This window comes from Sciurus vulgaris, assembly GCF_902686455.1.
Source record: "Sciurus vulgaris genome assembly, chromosome: 5".
Lineage (NCBI taxonomy): Eukaryota > Metazoa > Chordata > Mammalia > Rodentia > Sciuridae > Sciurus > Sciurus vulgaris.
The window spans coordinates 140393676-140414044 of NC_136465.1; the positions used below are offsets into that span (position 1 = coordinate 140393676).

General features: G+C 32.6%; 1 long non-coding RNA gene across 1 annotated transcript in view; it reads left to right on the top strand.

Annotated features, from left to right (window-relative positions):
- The window catches only part of LOC306661883, a 192893-nt gene extending 173281 nt beyond the window's left edge, over window positions 1-19612 (top strand). Inside the window, exon 3 of the long non-coding RNA XR_013764001.1 lies at window positions 19587-19612. This is a non-coding gene — a long non-coding RNA (uncharacterized lncRNA). The remainder of the gene's footprint in view (window positions 1-19586) is intronic.
- Window positions 19613-20369: the final 757 nt, after the last annotated feature.

The window sequence follows — 20369 nt, forward strand, 5'->3', positions numbered from 1 at the left end:
CAAGAAAGTTAGCTACTGATAGACAAACAAATAGAGAACTATCTTATGCACCCTATAAAAGTATTTTATCTTTCTGTGCACTGCATCATTCAACAGTAGAATCAGCATGCCCAAAGCTGTGCTTTTTAATTTTTTATTTATAGTATCCAAACCAATCCTTTTTTAATTTATATTTTTATTGTCTTCCCAAAGAGTTGAATTTTGTCTAAATAGCCAACGACTCATTCATTAACATTTTTATTCTGTTGACAAAGTAAGTGCATTTCTTATATTTTATGTCTCTAAATTTTTCAAATAGTATCTTCAAATCTGTGACTTCATTTTGTCATCATAGCTGTCCTGTAGTGTTGCAATTCATACCTGTGTTTTTCTTTTCTCCAAATAAGAAAAAAAAAAGCAAACTATAATATCACCAAGCATGCAAATCAATCCACACAGATGCTGTCCGTATCATTATGAGTACCAGGGGACTTATAGAGGGAAAGAAAGGAAAGCAAACTTTTATTTTCAGAGTATGGACTGATGTGTACTAAACTATAAAGAGAAGTCTTATATATGTTATAAGTCTCTGTGCAAAAGCATTATCTTACTTTTCTAAATGATAGACTGTGTCTTATGGTAAATAATTCCACTGTGTAGAGACAAAGCTTGGATTCAAATTGAAGACTGTCACTCCAAAAGAAGTACTTGGTCTCTGCACCAATGTTTCTCAAAGTGATCTAGGGACCCCTGCAGGCCCTGAGAGCCTTTTCAAAAACACTGTGAGATAAAAGCTGGTTTCATAATAATACCTTTTTAAAATCCTCATTGCCTAGCAATTACACTTGTGTTTTCCAGAGTTTGCATGCAACAAATTGACTGAAAAAGCAGGGTCCTCCTGTCTTCATTAAATTAAACATTTCAAAAAATTTGTGAATGTGCAAACATTGTCACTCTTCTCACTATATTTTTTAGAAAATAATTCATTAATAACATTAATTATGTTAAACTGGCATAGGTTTATTGTATATTATTATTAAAATAATAGTACTTCACATTTCTTTTAAATTCTAGTAGGCTATATGTCTATAGCTGTAGCTCACATACAAAAGCACTTATGGATACTTAATTTTAAGAATAAAAAGGAGTTCTGAGATCAAAAATATTTTGAGAACCACTATGTTAGATCAAGCTTCCTTACTGAGGAAATGAGGAACTACAATATACAGCAAAATAGCCCAAGACTTAGCTTTCAGAAAAAAAGAAAATCTATATGTTCAACAGTCCAGTGCTAGAAATGACCTTTAGATATAATTTTGCTGCCACACTGGTTTTTAATTTAACTTATCCTGGAAAGAAATTGGTAATTATTGTTCTTTGCTTGGAGGTCATGAGTTACATATTGTCACTGTAACCAGATATTTAAAATCTAACACTTTTAACTTAGTTTCAGCAAAGGTTTAAAAGGCCACGAAGGAAACAATCAATGATAAAAACTCAAATTCCAAAGTGAGGGACTAAAATCACCAAAAGGATTTCAAATGCAATTTCTAAAAGTTGGTCTCACAATACCTCTTCTACCTGAACAATGCAGAAGGATAAGAAGTGAGAGAAGCCAGGTGTCGGAAATTAAATTTCTTTGAATATGGCTATTCATGCTGTGAAATCAGTGGAGGAGAGAGATAGAAAGCTTCCTTGACACCTAGAGAAGAGGGCTTTAGAGAAACTATCTGAAGGTCCTCTTCTGTGGACCATGGAGTCTTGAGGGCCCTGCAGGGTGATGCCTGACCCACAACAGGAAAAACCCAAAGTGGAATACTGTGATTCGCCCATCCCTTCTGGGAAGGAGCATGGACTGGAAGCTTCCTTGAGAGCAATGTGTAGCATACAGGTTGTCAGAGTCAAGAATGGAATGGTAAGTGTCTCCTCTGGGGCCAGATACTGAAGAACTAGTCAGGAGTTCTTTTTAATCTTTTATTATTATATATCCTTTAATTAATAATATATTGATTATTACCAAACTGTATTGTGTTATTTCATGCCTACAGAAAAGTTAATAGAATATCACAAAAAATCCCCATATACTCTTTACCAAGATCTATCAATGTTTTTATAATGTCCCTTTTGTTTTATTAATTCCTATCATCAGTCTCTATACACACACACACACACACACACACACACACACACACACACTCCTTTTTTTCTTAGCTGCCTGTAGGTTGGAGACATCATGCTTCCTAAATCTTCAGTGTATATTTTCTAAAACTATAAATGTGGGTGTGTATGCTGAGGACAGAACCCAGGGTCTTATGCATGCTAGGCAAGTGTTCTCCCCACTGAACATACTTTCTTTTGTAATGATAGTCCATACGAGGAAATTTCACGTTGATGTAATATCCAACCTATAGCACAAAATGTTTTACATTCTTTCCAAGAGAACTGCCTGGAAGCCATCCTGACTCCACAGGTGGAGAGAACTGCTGTTTTCTTAAAGGCTCAGGAGGAAATATAAAAGACAAACAGATGACAATGGGTAGGATTCTAACCCACCTTGAGTGTGTAGGGAGGATTGCTGGAAATCAGGGCTGAGAATGGAAAGGACACTAACTGAGGGATACTACAAGGACACATTTGCTGAAAAATGCAGTGGAGAGAGGACCTGGCAAAGAAGCAGCAAGGCAAATTCAAGGTTGGTTTGAGAGCACCTAGCCTGAACTCTTTCTGGGCACAATGCCTCCTGCCAGAATTGATTGTAGCACTGAGCTGCTCAGTGCAATGAGAACATTTATGCCCAGCAGCCAAGATCAATTGTCATATTATAATACACAGTCAAATTTTCTTGACAGTATATTAATGTAATGTGTAAAATGTCTTTACCATTCTAGAGTTGTGGAGGCATTTATTCACTTGAGAATCAAATATTAATTAAATATCCAGATCATAAGTCCTGGACTAGAAACTGATGCCTGAACGTCTGTTTAACATTCATTCACTCATTCAAGAAATACCTACTGATAATGTATCAGACTTTCACATTGCTAAGAAAATCACTTTTGACTAAAATGGACAAGATCCCTGCTCTCCCACTAGAAGTTACTCTCAAGGGTACATCCTGCTGTCCTTGCTGAGCCTGGCAACATCAGCTGTATGTGATGTTTCATTGTCTGTGTGGTGCTATGCTTCTTTGCTGTAGTGATTAAGGAAGAATTTGAATCAGAGAATGAAGCTACTGAAAAATTTAGTCCAGCCTTATTCTCCTGAAATGATCTACTGTCATCTTGAAATTTTGTTTGTTGGTTATGTGTTTTGGTTTTTGACAGTTTGGGATTAATAGGTACCTTATTCTGCACTTATTGTGACAATCTGATAGTTAATTGCAAAGCAGAACACCTCTGTTTAAAATATGCTTAGTAAATGGTTCTTTAGATGGATAGAATTCATCCAGTCAGGAGCCACAAGTTTAAGTTAATTATTGTGAATGCAAACTGTGAGTGTTGACAAAAATCAATTGGTTTTTTTGTTTGGTTGTTTGTTTATTCAGTTTCCGCTATTAGAATATCTGAAGGCTCATGTATTGTTTGCTCATTTAAAAAGTTATGATTTGTCTAGAAGTATTTTAACATAGTATGTATATTTCAAATTTGGGGACTGGAGATATAACTCAATTGATAGAGTGCTTGCCTGACAAGCACAAGGCCCTGGGTTCAATCCCCAGCATTGCGAATAAATAAATAACTAAAAATAAAAATTTGGACCTGAATTTAGAGTAATTTTTCCCCAGATGTCAAAAAAAATTATTTGAGCCATCATTACTTTTACTTCGGTGGAAATCATGAACCTCATCAGCTTGAATCCTTTTCCTTTCAGTTGACTAAAGCTCTAAATCAAAGTCAAAACTGTATGATATTTGCTTGTTAAGTTCTTTGGAGGCTTTGGGGGTCCTGGAAATGTTTAAATCATACTGAACCTTCATGTTTCTAATAGCCAATTTTTTTAGATCATGAGAAATTAAGTTTAATAGCTTGATTTGGGGTTAACACTCTAGACTCAAACATCTAATGAGAAGAACCACTGTCAGATTTCTGGCTATAATACACTGAGAATAAAAATATAATTAATTTCTCAGGCTCACATGTACATAGAACACATATACGCATATGCAGTCTATGTATGTGTTTTATGTATACCTACATATGTATGTATTATATGCATATAGGCTTTGTATTTTATTCTGCAATGCATGGAATGTATGTACAAATGTATGCTTAGCTATTCGGTGTAGCAAGTGGTTTAAACCTGTTTGATTTTAAAACTTATTTTTTCTTTTAATTCCTCACATTGTTGCCTGTATAAGGTATTTTTAGAGAATGTAAGGATAATAACACATACATACATTTTGGGGAAGTTTATTTTGGTTTTCCTTAAAAGAAGTTGCTTATGTCAATATGTGAGCTCATGACTTCTTCAAAAAGGATCTTTCTCTCAGTGCTAGATATGATACTGAAAATCACCATTAAAAGGGACCTTTGAAATGCCTTTGGCATAATGCTATAGAAAGAATAAATTTTTAAAGCTTGGTTTGTTGATTGTATGCATCAAGCATTTATAATCATGTTGTTTGTAATTTCAGATTGGCTACTGCTATTTATGCTTCTATTTGAATAGTCTCAAGGAAGAAGAAAATTAGTAACCTATTGAGAATAGGAATATGTCTGTTCCATAAATATATGCAAAAATATTAATGCTTCTGATCAGGAAACTTTAGTGTACTTGTTATAGAAACACAAAATTAAGACCCACAGAGGTGGCTGCATACTCTGGAGGTGTGATGGTTTTGTATAATGATCACTGGGAAAATAGTCCATTCTTATCTATTTAACATGTTATTTTCTGGTAAGAAATTACCATTCTGCAGTTAGGATAAGCAAAAGATATATTAAATAAAACACTTATTTTATAGAAATCACTTGGTTTCTTTATTGATTTTTTTTACCTTTAGGATATATTTAAAATTATTTAAAAATCTATGCAATATTGTATATGATACTTTATTGATGTTTTAGTTTTGTAATGATAGATAACATTACATGCATTCACCATGTACAGCATGATACTTTGAAGTGTACTCATTATGGAATGTTTAGGTCTAGCTAATTAAATATATTACCTCACAGGGTTGTCATTTTTGTGGTGAGAGTATTAAACAATCACCCTCTTTACATTTTCAAGACTAAAATATAACATCGATAACTATAGTCACCTTGTTGTACAGTATTTCTCATATGTTCTTTTTATACTATTACAGACCCTTTGAACTTATTCACACAATAATCTCATCTGGTATTTGGAATATGCTTCTTACATTCTTTGCATGTTTGATAAATGAAGATTGCATATATTCAATATATAAATATAATGATTCAATGCATATCATGTAATGATTGCCTTGATCAAATTAGTTAGCCCATTCATTACCACCCATGCTATTCCTTAGATCCACAGAACTTGTTCATCTTATAACTGAATGTCTGTGCCCTTTAATCAACATTTCCCCTTTCCCATACCTCCAGACTCAGGTAACCATTTTTCTATTCTCTGCTTCTATTAGTACATTTTTTTTTTTTTGGTTTCACATATAAGTGAGATAACATATTTGTCTTTCTATGCCTGCCTTATTTTACACAGAATAATGTTTACCAGCTGCAAGTGGAAGAATTTCCATCTTTTCAGGTCTGAGTAATATTCCCATTGTGTGTGTTCAAATATATGTGCAGATATATAATATGTGTAATATATTATAAGCAAATACATATGTGACATTTTCTTTGTTCATTAATTCATCCATGGACACTTAGGTTATTTCCATATCTTGGCTCTTAAGAATAATATTGCAATGAACATGGGAGTATGCATATCTCTTTGAAATGCAGATTTCATTTCCTTTGAATATATCAAAACCACAATGAGATATCACTTTCTACCTATTATCAACAAGCCTTGAAATAACAGGTGTTGGTGAAGGTGTAAAGGGAATCCTGTGCATTCTTGGTAGAAATGCAAATGCGAATACAGGGATTATTCAAAAAATTGAAGATAGAACTACCATATGATCTGCAATCCCACTTCTGGGTATACTCTATTACAGTAGTGGAAATTATGTTCTTGCTCTTTTTCTGTTTTTTTGAGCACAGCCAATTTCCCCTACCTCAGGCTGTTTTTCTCAACATTCTGACTACCTGGAAGTTTCTAACCTGAATTTTCACATGTATGTCTTTATTTTGTTCTCTGCTCAAATGTCTTCCTTGATAGGACTTTGCTGAACATCATACCTTAAATAGCTTCCCTATTTGCCTCCTGCTTAATTCCTTTAAAACTTGCCTGCCTATATTTTTCTTCATAGCCATTATTATTACTTGGGGGTATACTGATTCGCTTCTCATTGATTCTATGAGAGTAACAACCTGGCTGTTGTATTTGTATTTACCTCTATAAACACTTTCTATCATATGGGAGTTACTCAAAATTTAAAAGATATATACACATGTAAACTTTATTTAATTATAATAGGTAATATGTATTCTCATGTAATAAATATATGAATTATATGAAATAGATTAACTAATATACTGAATATTTCTATAAGTATATATAAATGTTTTAAATTATATACAAATATATAATATTTTAATGTGTTTTTAAAACCTTCTGTGGAATTAATGAATGTCAGGTTGAAAACCAAGAACTTTAAGGCAGGTGACACTATATATATGAAACTAATTTGTAATTAAATAATATCATACCTGAGGTGTCTGAAAACATAAAACATATTTTTCTCAGAAGAAGACAAACTGGAACATAATATTCTACTGATATTTTTAACTTGAAACAATAAGTTAAACTATTAAAAACACAAAGAGGAGACTTTATTGGAAAAAGGTCTAATTGCAACCATTGTCTTTAAGGTATAGCATTCACATCAATCATCTTGAATTTTGTTTTAAACACATGAACAGCAGGGTCACATGGAGTTCACATCACCATTGGTCTAGTATAATGATCAGACAGCCCATCTGTGAATGCTGCGTTTCTTTATATATTCCTAAGTTGCACACACTTGAACTTAATCCATTTCTTTCTTCATATAGCTGTAGCATGGATTGATGAAGATCTCCAAATCTGATTAGAGTAAAAAGAAAAACAGGCATATTGAAAATGACTAAATCCATAAAAGGAGATTTTCATTTGCTTATTATATAAGTAATTTTGTAGAAATACATGCCAAAGATGTCTCTATGATGAATGTGTTAGAAACTTCAGAAATGCAGCTTGTTGAAAGCCACTTAAATTTCCTTTGTCTAGAGTTATTATTTGTATTCTACTAAGCTCTCAATACTTCTTTATGCCAATGAAAAAACATACTTTTAAATATGATCTTTTCATATTATTGTTCCTCTGAATTTGAGTGTTTAGACGTTGCATGTTCCTGATCAAACTACTGTAAGAGTTCAAATTCCAAAAGAGTAATAAAGTAATATGAATACATTCATTTCTATTCAGTGTTTTTATTTACATAGTGAAAATTAGAGCACAGAAACTTTAGATATCTTCAAAGTAAAATCCATTCATGCACTGAGAGCCCTGTAAACAGGGAACCTGGTACTGTATCTGGAACATAGTAGACACTCAGTTCATCTTTCTGAAATAAACACATTTGAGGCTATATTAAAGACCACTCTGTCCAAAATGAAAAGAATTATATCACAGTATCAACAGTAGGTATAACTGGTAAATGACTAAGTAACCTGATCTTATATTTGGTCTAAAAAGCGTGCCTGTTTTTTCTAAAACAAGGTATTAGGAAATAAGAAAGCATAAAATATTCAATAAACAATGAATAAATAATTATGATTATTGTATAATTAGACAAATATTTTATGCTTTTCCTTAAGTAAAAACATTTTACTGATGACCTTATCTCAAGAGCAATAGGGAAGTTGAAATGGGAAAAAAAACTTAATGTTGTGTAGGGATTCCTGGCATTCCAGATGGAATAATAACAGTAATAGATTTTCTAAGAGGATTATTTCAAGGAGTCCTTTATGTGAGCAATAGTCACACAAATATTTCATTCTTCTGTATTCAGTGGTTTGAACATTACTCTCTTATGCAGGAAGCAGTATAAGATGTATTTGCTGCTGAAGTCCTCTATGGTAGGAGGATACTTTCTCATTTCTGGGTAATTTCTACTAATGCAGATATCAATTATGCTTTCAAACTTTTCGATATTTGCCTTTGTGTGTTATGGGCAGTGCAGATTGTTTTCATTTTATAGCCCTGGTTAATGCATTTGCAGATTGCATTGTAAGAGGCTGAGAAAATTACTCCATACATCAGCATCGACAGTGCAAATTGTTTTCTTCTTTAATCTACACACTGTGCTAGTATGCACATTGTACAAATCAGTAAGAAAAAAATTCAATGATTGAAGTTGTTCTGGAAAGTTGTAATTCTGGAACAAATATAGTTTGAATACTCATAAAACTGAGTAACAAAAAGGTAAATAAAATTGAATATTAAACCAAACATATACTCTGCCTGCTTTAAACCACAGACATCCATGTATTTGCATTTTTTGACTTAGTGATTCATTAGCGTCACTTGTGAAATTAGTGAAATGAAACTATTTTTTATGCATGGCAAGCTATTCTCTAACTAATGAGCCTTGAATGAAATTTGATTTATATGAATGTGCTAAGTGTGAAAATAGGAGGTTATCAGGTAATTTAATGGTACTCAGTTATAGCTATAATAAAGGTTCCTTTAAGAAAGCCTGCAATAACATTTTGCAAGTAAAGATAATTTTATAGCCAACTGTGTTATCAATATAATGATTTTCTTTATTTCTCAATTGTGAAAAGGATAGTAACCTTGAGTATTGTTCCTAGCCACATACATAGCATAAATTCTAATATATTTAAGTATTTAATTTTTACATCAGACATGCTTCACTGTCCTTGCTTGCTTTCCTTTTTCTCTCTTGGGTACATATTGTCAGTACCACATACAGTAAACTTTAGGAAAGTTTGTGATGTTAAGCCAGACTTTGTCCATCTCTTCAATGTGTTAAGAGTTTTAGTGTTTATTCCAGTGTTTGTTGACCAAATATGCTATACATTTCATAATTCACATTTTAAGTTCTGTTTTATAGTATTTTATTTAACTCAAATCTTATACCACAAATTTAAATAAAATTTTGCCTATTCAAATAAATTCTAGTAAATTCTTTTGCTACATATATCTTCTCTTGAAAAACCTGCATTTGCTTCTGTGGGACAGTCTTTTTTTTTTCCAACCTGTTTCTCTTATTTCTCTCCTCTTCCCATACTGACCTCATTCTCCTCCCACACCAATGAATTGTCTAGAATCCACACATACCCAGTGCTTTTTCTTTCTGCATAATTTTGGTCTGACACCTCTAACTGAAACACATATCTGTTAAAATTCAGGGGAAAAAATAATCATCCTCCAAGAACTGTATGCCCTAATGAGCTTTTGCTCTACTGTTGAGTTTTAGTTGGTATGAGTAGAGAACTCATAGTCAAGTAGGGTTGTCAATAGATTTAACTTCTATGTTTCATCTTCTGGATTAAAATTTCTTGAAAGCAGAAAAAAATTCCTTGAGACTTCTCATTTTTGTATTTCAAACAGTGCTTGGAGGAAGTACTTTATGCAAAGTGTTTTATCAGTAAAGTATTTTAAATGAATAAATATTATGAATAGATTGAATCAATTATTTTGGTAAGTCTATCACAGAATAAAAGGAACAAAAAGTTATTTTAAGATTTTATGATCCTTGCCTTAGTCTTAATTTTTTTTTATTATATGCATGTAGAAACATGTCACAGTGAATCCAACTATTATGTACAGTTATTATGAACCAACAGAATACTCTTTAAAGTGGTTTTGTGTTTAAATTAAGTGGTAAGTAGAGTAATATTATCAGCTCTAATTTTCCTAGTAGTATACCTATATTTTCTTTAAATAATGACTAAATTTAGATAAAACATTTCGAGTTTTTCTTAGTTATACATAATATCATAATAGAGTTTAATATGCTTCAATTCTTATCTCCAATAACCACCATCTAAATTCTGGAATTATTTCTCATTTACATAAATTCCAGAAAGAATAAAGCATGTATGCATTAAGTACAGAATAAGCACTCACCTAAATTTTAAAGATTGATTTATATAATAAAATCTATTAAAAATAGCTTCAATAAAATCTGAATAAACTAAAAAATTAACAAACTAGTGCTGCTTATAATTATATCAACTATTAATGCCAGTTATCACCTGTGTTAAAAGTTTGTTTAAAACATCAATGATAGGAACATTTTCCTGATTTAATAAAAGTAGCATATAAATTTTATACCTCCTGCAAATGCTTGACTTTTGATTTTAAATAAAAATTTGAAAATTTTTAATTTTGTTTGATGTGAATTTTTATTTTGTTTACTTTGAAATTTTCAATTGTAAAATTTGAGGCTGCAATAGAATATACCTACTATGTTCACCAGGTCTTCCATGTTAACATAATTTTTTGACGTTTGTTTCTTTTTAACAAATAAGCATGAATACTGCAACACAGGAACAACTTCTTCGGACTGTGAGTAATCTGTAATATTTTGCCAGAAATAAACAATTTTGTTTTTGTGGTTTGTACCTTAAACCACGAATATTTCAGCTTTGACTTCCCATTCAGGTGATTTTCCTTGTTATTTTTAATCATATTATATAACTTTCATGTTAGATATATCACAGAATTAACCACAAATCTTTTTCATAAAACTTAAGAGAAGTGAATAATTAAAGGCAAAGGTCTAAGATTTGAAGGATAGCAATCAGACTGGGAGAGAGAAAAGGGGGAAGAGTATAGAAAAAGATATAATACTGTGTTTATGAGATTGCTACTCATGGAAAACATCAAATATATACATACATATGGAAAACTATTTCTCACACTCCTTTTCTTTTCAATTGATGGTCACAAAGCATATTTTAATTTTGAAGTTCTGTGTAAGCCTTTATGAAATCATACAGATTGTAAATATAAATAAATATCATAGAAGGTAACTAAAAGTGATTTCCATGTCCTGCACAATAGCTAAATATCCTGTAAAAATCAAATCAAAATCATGTGTACATAAAAAAGAGCATCACTAGTACTCAGTCTAATTGTATCTCCATGATTCCATAATACTACTGAAGAGAAAAATAAGTTCATAGTTAGAAGATGCTGTGTAGAGAAGAGAACTGACTGAATCCTTCACTAGTTTAATCAACACACATTTATTTAAAGTTACATATATAACCAGCAATGTACTAGGTACTGTGAATTGAGATATTAGATAGGTTCTTTTGGAGAGCTTCCTTTACCATGTATAACAACAAAAACAAGTATCAGTATAATGCACCAAGTGATGTGTATGAGATTTGAATTTTATTCACAGGGAATTTTGTCTTTTAATTTTTAAAAAATTTTACAGACTGCATTTTGATTCATTGTACACAAATGGGATACATCATTTCATTTCTATGACTGTACCACACAACTCCTAGAATAGTACCCTAGAAAACTTGTTGGGATTTGCCTGTGTAGACATGGAACTGTGGCTTCACACAAGGCTGCCTCCAGTGTTAAAAATAAGACTGTGATTTGTATTCAACCTGGAAGATAGTTGGAGCATCCCATCAATCTCTGCTGACCAAGTTTACTCTTCTTAACATAGTTAGCATTTAAATGATTTTATTTTAGTGGCATTTTAGTTCATGTGAAAATTATTAGTAAAATTAAAAATCCACATGTGGTTGATGGTATTTCATAGACTTCATTTAAGTTTGTTAAAATGAATCATTATATGATTATTTTCTGATTATCCCTTATTTCAAGGATATGTAATTGATTATAAAAAATCACTTTCCTATTTAAAAAAATGACTCAGCCTTAATGTATGTCTAAAAACAAAATTACCTAGGGTATTCTATGGCAAATACAACACTGAAATATGCAGCAAAGATTCTCTGCTATGTATGTAATGCTAAAAGAAATTTTAATTTCAAATTGAAGGTTGGTCTACCATCGAATTTTATATCAAAGGAACAAGAACTCAAACCCTTATAATCCTGCCTAGTCTTATCTCTCCAAAATTTGCCTACTCTGAGGAATTAGTCTAATATTTCTCTGAACATATTCTTTTGTCAGTGAAAATTTAGTTGCCATTCACATTAGATATCAAGAGGATCAAAGAGTGGAAGCTGAGAGAACAGCTCATCCATGTTATTGCCTCACCTGATCTGCTGTTATTCTATTCATTATACCATTTCATGGGGAAATGAGAATCTTTTCTACACTAACTAAAATAGTGTTGATTTTAAAGTGAAATTGTATTGAACTCTCCCACAAATCTCAAATGCTAGAGCACCCAATTGCTTTTTCTAGTGAAAATTTAGTATGACTTAACTATACTTCCCTTGTGTGATTTATTAGATGTTCTCCATTTCTCTACAACACATTTAGAGCTTTTTAAAGAATATCTTTGAATTCTTTTCTGAATAAGTCATTGACTTAGAACTTCATATGGTTGTATTAATGGCCTTTGCAAGAAAAAGAAAAACTTTATCATAAATAATTGGTTTGTTCTTATTTGTGGCAACCATTTTTCTTAGCATCCCTCCTACCTTGGGTCCTTTCTTTCTATCATTGGTTTTCATTGATTGTTTGCCTGGACAATCCATTGGATAGTCTACAGTCCCAGTGTTCTGAAACTGTAACTTCATATTTACTCAGTTTCAGGGTGAAAAGTCCATTCCATTCTTTGATTATTTCCAACTCCTCAGATCAAAATCTCAGAACTATTTTTTAAAGTTGGTTTGATCCAAAGTAAATGCTTAAAAGTTTATTCTAGGACTTTTGGAATTAAGAAATGTATTCATTATGTAAGCAACTTCAAACTTTCCACCAAAAGTTTAATATTTGAGTCTGCTGAAATAAACTAGTAATAAATTAACAGGGAAAAAAATAAAAATTGATTTGTTCATAGCTTTGTGTGACACTTCAAATGGAAGACACAAAGACTCTGGAGTATAAACTTCTCCATTTTCATTCCTATGTCAGATGAAGAATGGATAGCTATGTAAAAATATGGTTGGTCTAATGGTAATTAATCCGGGGGGACCCATCAGGTATGAATCTGAATCTGTCTTCAGATTCTATGTGGCCTCTATTCACAGGGTTTCTTTCAGGTATGGGGCCAGGACTCTTTCTGGAATGGGTGTCTCATGACCTGCAAATCAAAATACATCAGAGAATGTCTTTGTGGCCAAACTTCACACAGAAAAGCCAGGGAAATTTTAGGGGAAATATTTTTAGATTTTATGGCTGACTTTGGGAAAGGTGATGTGCTTTTGATGACCCACCTCAGGGAAGAGGAATTCTAGTTTCTATATTTGCCTTGGGGGAGAAAAAGGCAGGTATGATATGATTAGAGAACAACTTTGCTTCTGAGGACTTCACTTAGGATATCATTTTCCAATTTCCAATAATTTAAAGGATTGAATGTGTGGCTCTCTCAGTTAACGTGGACATTTATGATTCCAAGTTGTCACAGAATGTCTTTTACCCATCTAGTACTTTGCAGCATCCCAAATTTTCACTCATATTTTGTAGATTTTAATTAAGAGAAAATTTATCTCTAGATCTCCATGACCATGCAGTTTTATTTCTTCCCTAATATATATGAACTACATAAAAATAGACATCCTGGAGTTAAAAGTACTATAACAAATGTTTTCTGTATATTATAATAAACATATACTAAGGGAAATCCTACAATATGAAATAATCACGTATATAGAAGCCTGTTTATTGATTTTGGAATTGTTTAATATAGAAATCATAATGTTCAGGCAAAGCCTCTGAAGGTCTGATCAATTCAAAGAAGTTTATATATTTGTACATTGTTTGGAAAGTCTTCTTTTTTAAGATTTTTGTTGCTCAGAGATTAGATATTTTCAACTACTTTTAGAAATCTCAGTAAATGAGTTAATAAATGAGATACCTCAATAAATGTGTTACCTTAGCCACTTGCCTGCCAGTAAATGTTGTTATTTTATCCCCATTTGCAGAAGAAGCAAATAAGTTGAAGAAAATTTATGAAATGCTTCAATGTGATACAATAAGTAGTAGAGGAAGATCTAGAAGATAATTTTCCTACCTTCTCAAAGTTCATTCTAGCTCAACTGAGACCAAGTTGTGAGGGGGAAAATAGGATTCAGATACAGACAGAATTGAATTTAGTACCTGACTCCACACATACCAACTCCAAGGAAGTTATGAACTGTGTTTGCTAATAAGTAAACAGAGATATTTAACACCTATATTACGATTTTCTTTCAAATATGAATGTGATAAATGTGCAAGCTGCTGAATGTGGCTTATTAAATGCAGTTACAATTTTTAAAAACTGCTTCTATATATAAATGTGTATATATAATATATATATATAATCTCCAGCAATGCACCCTTGAAGAGGGCAGATTTTTCTGAATATAAAGATCCTGGATATCTGTGAAATAATCTATTGTCTTTTATAGTCATACACCCTTTTGAGTTACCTGAAAGCCAGTGTCTTAAAGAAAAACAAATATAATGAAGATGTATGGTGTCCTAAGGGCAAGTTTAACATAAGATACTGCTCATTTCTTACAGTTATTCCCCAATGTACATACAACAGAGGGGACCAAAGACCATTTCCTCAAGGCTACAGGTCTGACCTGCTGGCCTTATGCTTCCAAACTTAGAACCTTCCTACAACTGCCATCAGAGTGTATGGGATTGAGCTAAACTCAGAATTCAGCAAATCACCAAAGACAAGCCCATCAGCACAAAACTATAAAGATCTCATGCCATGTCAGAAAACCCTACTTACCCTTCACTGTCACATTGCTGGGTTTGAATTTGGGACAAACCAAGTTTAGATAAATCATTTTCTCTCCTTTAGCCTCATTGTGTATGGACAATTGCTGTCCAACCCTCAATACCTATCCTCCAATAAGTTAGGAGAAATGAATCAACTTTTAATTTTTTATCATGTCACCCATATCTTCTGCCTGTCCTGTCAGAAAATGTGCATAGTTGAAATAACTACCTTGGGGTACTTTGTGAAGATATTTGTTTGGTTCCTTCTTTTATAAAGTCAGCAGCACTGTACTATTTCTTCTCAATATTCTCCACAGTCTCTTGTTTTTAGAGAACTAGAATCCATAGAAAATCAAAACTTTCTGAAAATGGACCAATTCTTTGAGTTCCCAGTCCCTTGTTTCTTCCTCTTCATTGTAGCTTCTCTGTTCACCATCACTCCCTGCCCACAGAGACACCAATTCTGCTGTCACTGTCCCTCCAGTTTCCTTATGGGGGTATACTACAGAGATCTTTTTTGAACATAAAATCATGACATACTCTTCTTATAAAGCTGAGAAAATATTCTCTATTCATGTCTGCAGTGGATCAAACTCAAATAGCATGCAGATTTCAATTCATATTTTCTGATGCTTCTAATACCATTTAGACTATTTTCATTAAACATCTGAGCACCATTGATGAGTACATGGCCCACTCCATCCTCCCTAAAACATCTAGAAGAATATGACATGGAGAAGAAAGGAAAGACAGATACATCCCAGAAGACCCAGGATCACCAGTCAGACTTGATGGCTGTGAAGTCATTTTTGGCAGCTGTCCATCAGCATTTCTGTCCCTTTTCTGAGATCAGAGTATTTCCTGCCCCTCTCCATCTATTGCTGAGTGCATATTGAGCATCTATTCTTTTTAAATATCACCTTTCTGTTGGAAAACACAAATGTGTGGTATGGGACCATGTCAAATTGAAAAGACAAAACCAAAACCAGCAGAGGTGAAACAGGAAAACTGAACTCTCCAGTACATAGTTGGTGAATCATGTGCTACAGAATGTCAGTTCCTGAAAAGTTGTAGGAAAAATAATGTAAGAGGAAGCCAGTGCTGACAAAGACACAGGCAGCAATCATGCCACATGATGCTGAATCTGACATTTCTTTCTGGAATTACATATAGATCCTGAACTCCTTCAGCTCTCTCTCCTCTAACATGGGCATTCCCAATTCCATGACCTTGTAGTCAAAGAACATTGACATAAACTCCTGCCATTTTTATGGCATCTTTTAAATGCTCTCCATTTCTGTTCACTTGAGGACTGTAAATGTGGAGCTGGGAATGTGTCCAGTCACTCTGATTATCATAAAAAGAACAGATAAAAATGGTCTACATCTGCATATCTATACCATTCATACACACAAAAACCACAGGTCGCCTTTTACATCCTCTCTTCTGTATTAAAATATCTTTCAATAGAACTTATTTTCCATTACTTGAAACAGAGCATTGCTCCTTTGTTCATCTTTCCTATTTCCCCCGGTTCTTTATAGAACTGATACCAGGATATTCTCTTCTACAGAAATGTTCACAATTGCCCCTTTTAATAAACAGAATGTATACAGAAATGTTTAGAGCTGGAGGCACCCAGGACAATCAGCTTTTTCCACTCTCATTTCACAGCAGATAAAATAGAGGTCAGGAAAGATGAAGTGATTCGCCTAGGGTCAAACACTGGATAGAGGCAGAGTCAGAACTACATTATAGGATTCTGAATTTTACTTTGTCAACATACAATATTATTCATTCCATGAATATTTGCTTACATGGCATGCATCATTCTAGGTCCTGGGGGCCCACAGGGGACCCCATTGGCACAATTCTGCTCAAGTCATTCACATTTCTGCCGTTATTCTCTCCTAGGTCTGTGCACAGTGACTTTGCTATATATTTCTTTAAAAAAATAGTTTCATTTCTTAATGCTTTAGTGCCCTTATCTTCATTCAGTCCCAATTAACTTCCCCAAGCTTCTCATTTAATTAATTCCCATCCTCCTTTTCAAGGTACATATTGGCTCTCCTGACTTACTGCCATGCCGCCTCATTATCATCCCCCCATTCTAAAATAATTATTTTAAGTATAATGAAAATGTTAAACATGGCTGAACCCAGTATGTGATTATTGTAACTCCAACTGCCAACAAATGTTTTAGTATTTGTTGACTTGTATAATAAAGTGTCACAACAGAAAAATAAGTAGCTCATTCATCGTAACCCTCCTTCCTTTTTTTTAGTCCTTGTTGGTAAGCATTTTCTTCTATCAGAACAGAACAAGCTTGTAGACATAGCTTCCTAAATGGCTGTCAATGGTTTAGACACAAAGAGAAAAAAGAAAAAAAAAAAAAAACAGAAAATTCCTTTATCTGAAACATCCTCTGGCCTTATACCTTTATCTCAAAGAAAGGCTGTCTTTTGTATCCTTGCTTTTTACATCTACTGGTAACACCATAGGTACCTGTAGTGATTGCACTTATTTATAGAATATTATTTAATAGAACATTTTCTTTCCACTAATACTTTCCAATAGTTACCTAGATAAAGATCATTATTTTTATAATTATAGATGGAATAAAACAATCTTGTGTTTAATGAACAAAACTAAAATGGTCACAGTCCAGTGTAATGTGGTATAGACATTTTGTTTTAATATAATAGTTTTAAACATAGTTTTGTAGACTCTCTTTTTTTAGAATTTTTGTTTCTCTATAATTTCAAACTAACCAAATTTATACTAGCAAAGATAGTACAAATTTCAACATTCCCATTACCTGGATTCACCATTTACATTTTTATTTTCTCTCCCTCTCTCTTGTGTCTTTTCATACATTCATAAACACATTCATATATATGCACACACTGTATGTATATGGTCTATTGCTTTAACAGTGGCTAAAAAAATCATTAACGGTTGTAATCCTAATCTCAATTTTATTTATAGAATTCTATTTTTAGAATTAAGCAAAATACTGCATGTTTTAGGTATTATAAATAATATAAAACTTGGGTTTTTTTGATGGGGAGGGTTATACACACACATACTGCACATATATAATGCAATATAATACATATATTGATAATACATTTTTCTCTGCACCATTTTCAACTGAATTGGAGACATGGTGTGCCATATCCTGAATACTTTAGTGTATAAAATGTATCAGTGTATTTCCCAAGGACAGGACATACTCTTACCCTACACAGAATATTTTCTGACATAGGCAATTTAGCCCTGATATAATACCATTCTCTAATTTACAGCCTATATTCAACTTTCCTCCAATGTCCCAATGATGTTCTTAAAAGCTAATTGTGTCCCAATCCCGCTAATTCTGAGTCAGCGATTGCCTTTAGTTGTTGTGCAATACTTTATTTTTGTGTTTGAAAGCTTACCCTCAGTCAGTAATGACCTGGATAATGTCCCTTTTTAAAGTTATCTCTGCTTGCCAACTGTTGTTCCAAGAATAAGAATTTAAGCCAAAAGATATCTAATAAAGTCCCAAGGATTAGTGATAACTGTTCTGAGGATATTGCAAGTCAGCTTCATAACTATGTCTGTACCACAATTTTTGTCATTTTAGTATGAGGGTGTCCAAGAGAGGACACACTGAGTTGATCTGTATTTTACTGTTTGACAATTTAAAACTTTGGTATTGGGATTCTGTTAGCATCCCAGTCTTTAGACTAAAATGGGAATTACAAGTGACCATGGTACAAAGTTTACAGAGCACTCTTTAAAACCAACTCTAAATAATATTTACCTTAGTGGTATTAGGGAAGGATCAATTAAAATCAATATTTTCATCAAAATATAATGTTTCAGGTATGTAAAAGCAAAGCTTGCAGGTAAATGTTAGTAATTTGTAGAAAATTGTTATCTTTTTAATTAAACTTCTGTGAAGTTTTGAACATTCAACATTAAAATAAATAGTTCCCTCAAAAAATGACAAGAAAACAAGTGTAATAATATTTATAATGTCTAAATCATGCTGTGTTTTTGTTTAATTCTATAAAAAGCATTATGATTAGGGTCATCAGGTACAAGTGATTTGCTTTCTAGTCACTGTTGAAGTAATTTTCTTTTTTCTCCATATCAAGTATACTTCTGATATTGGATAAAAATAGCACTAAAATCATTAGCTTCATTGATTATGAATACAAATAACGTTTAGGGAAAAATAGACAAACTTAACTAAACAGATTCATGTTATCTCTTTGTTAACACAAAATCATAAAAATACCAAATCTCAACACCAGGAAATTGGGTGAGTAAGACCATTTATTTCATTGAAAGGCCAGATAGATGCTGGAAGGTGCAAAATTATCCTGTGCTATTTTTACTTTGTCCTCGAAAATAAAAAGAAGGAATTTATATACAAAGGAGACAGAAATTAGCTACCAGAAAAACACTGTACACATCCATATTTGAAGCATAAATAAGAAAATAGTTGTTTGTTCCCTACAGTAGAACAGGCTTGTTGTCCATTCATCCTTGTGATAGATATGTATGCAAAACCAAAATGAAATCAAATCCCTGCAGATAGCATAAGTCACAAAAACTGTTTAATCCTTTCACAGCATCCCTTTGGGAAGTCAGCTCCATGGTAAGTAGTAATATGCAATATATATATAGTGTCAAGTAGTCTCTTTTATTTTTTAATAGAAAGACTTTGTTTTCTCTGACAGGTTTTTTTCATATTTCTTTAAAGAGCTATATGCCACTCTATTTATTTTAATGTGCATACCCGTAGAATCTTGTAGTTTTAGCATACTGACACTTTTTTTATTAAAACAAAAACTATGGAAATCTTATCTAAAATTGATTGTAGCTCAAAATTGTATGTTAAGAGGCACTCAGGCAAACCTAAATGCATTTTAACATTGTTCTTCCTAATGGATTTTACTAGAAAACAGTTGAGTTTCAAGCAAGAAAAAAATGAAAGCAGACCTTGGAGGCTTAATCATTGAACAGATGTAGTAAGTGCAGCTTTGGAAATATAGTTGTCACTTCAGATCTTTTCCACACAGTGCCTGTGTAAGCCAGTAATGAGAGCTGCTGGCATTGTAATATTTGTGTAGTTCTGTTGACAACAGATGCTACTAGAACTCTTAAAATCAAAGAAGCAGGTCTATCATGAACCTATCTTTCAAATTTTCATTCTTTCTTGGCTTTTATTCTACTTAAATTTTTTGAAGACTGAAAATGATGAGAACTTTTATCAAGAGGTACTCATCTCTAGAATTGTTAAATTTCTGTTTATGAGTTGCTAATGTCAAACCAAGTTAGAAATTCTTGACATCTTTATTACATTAAAGCAATTCTTGATATTGATTCCTGGAAACGATTTCATTTTCTTATTT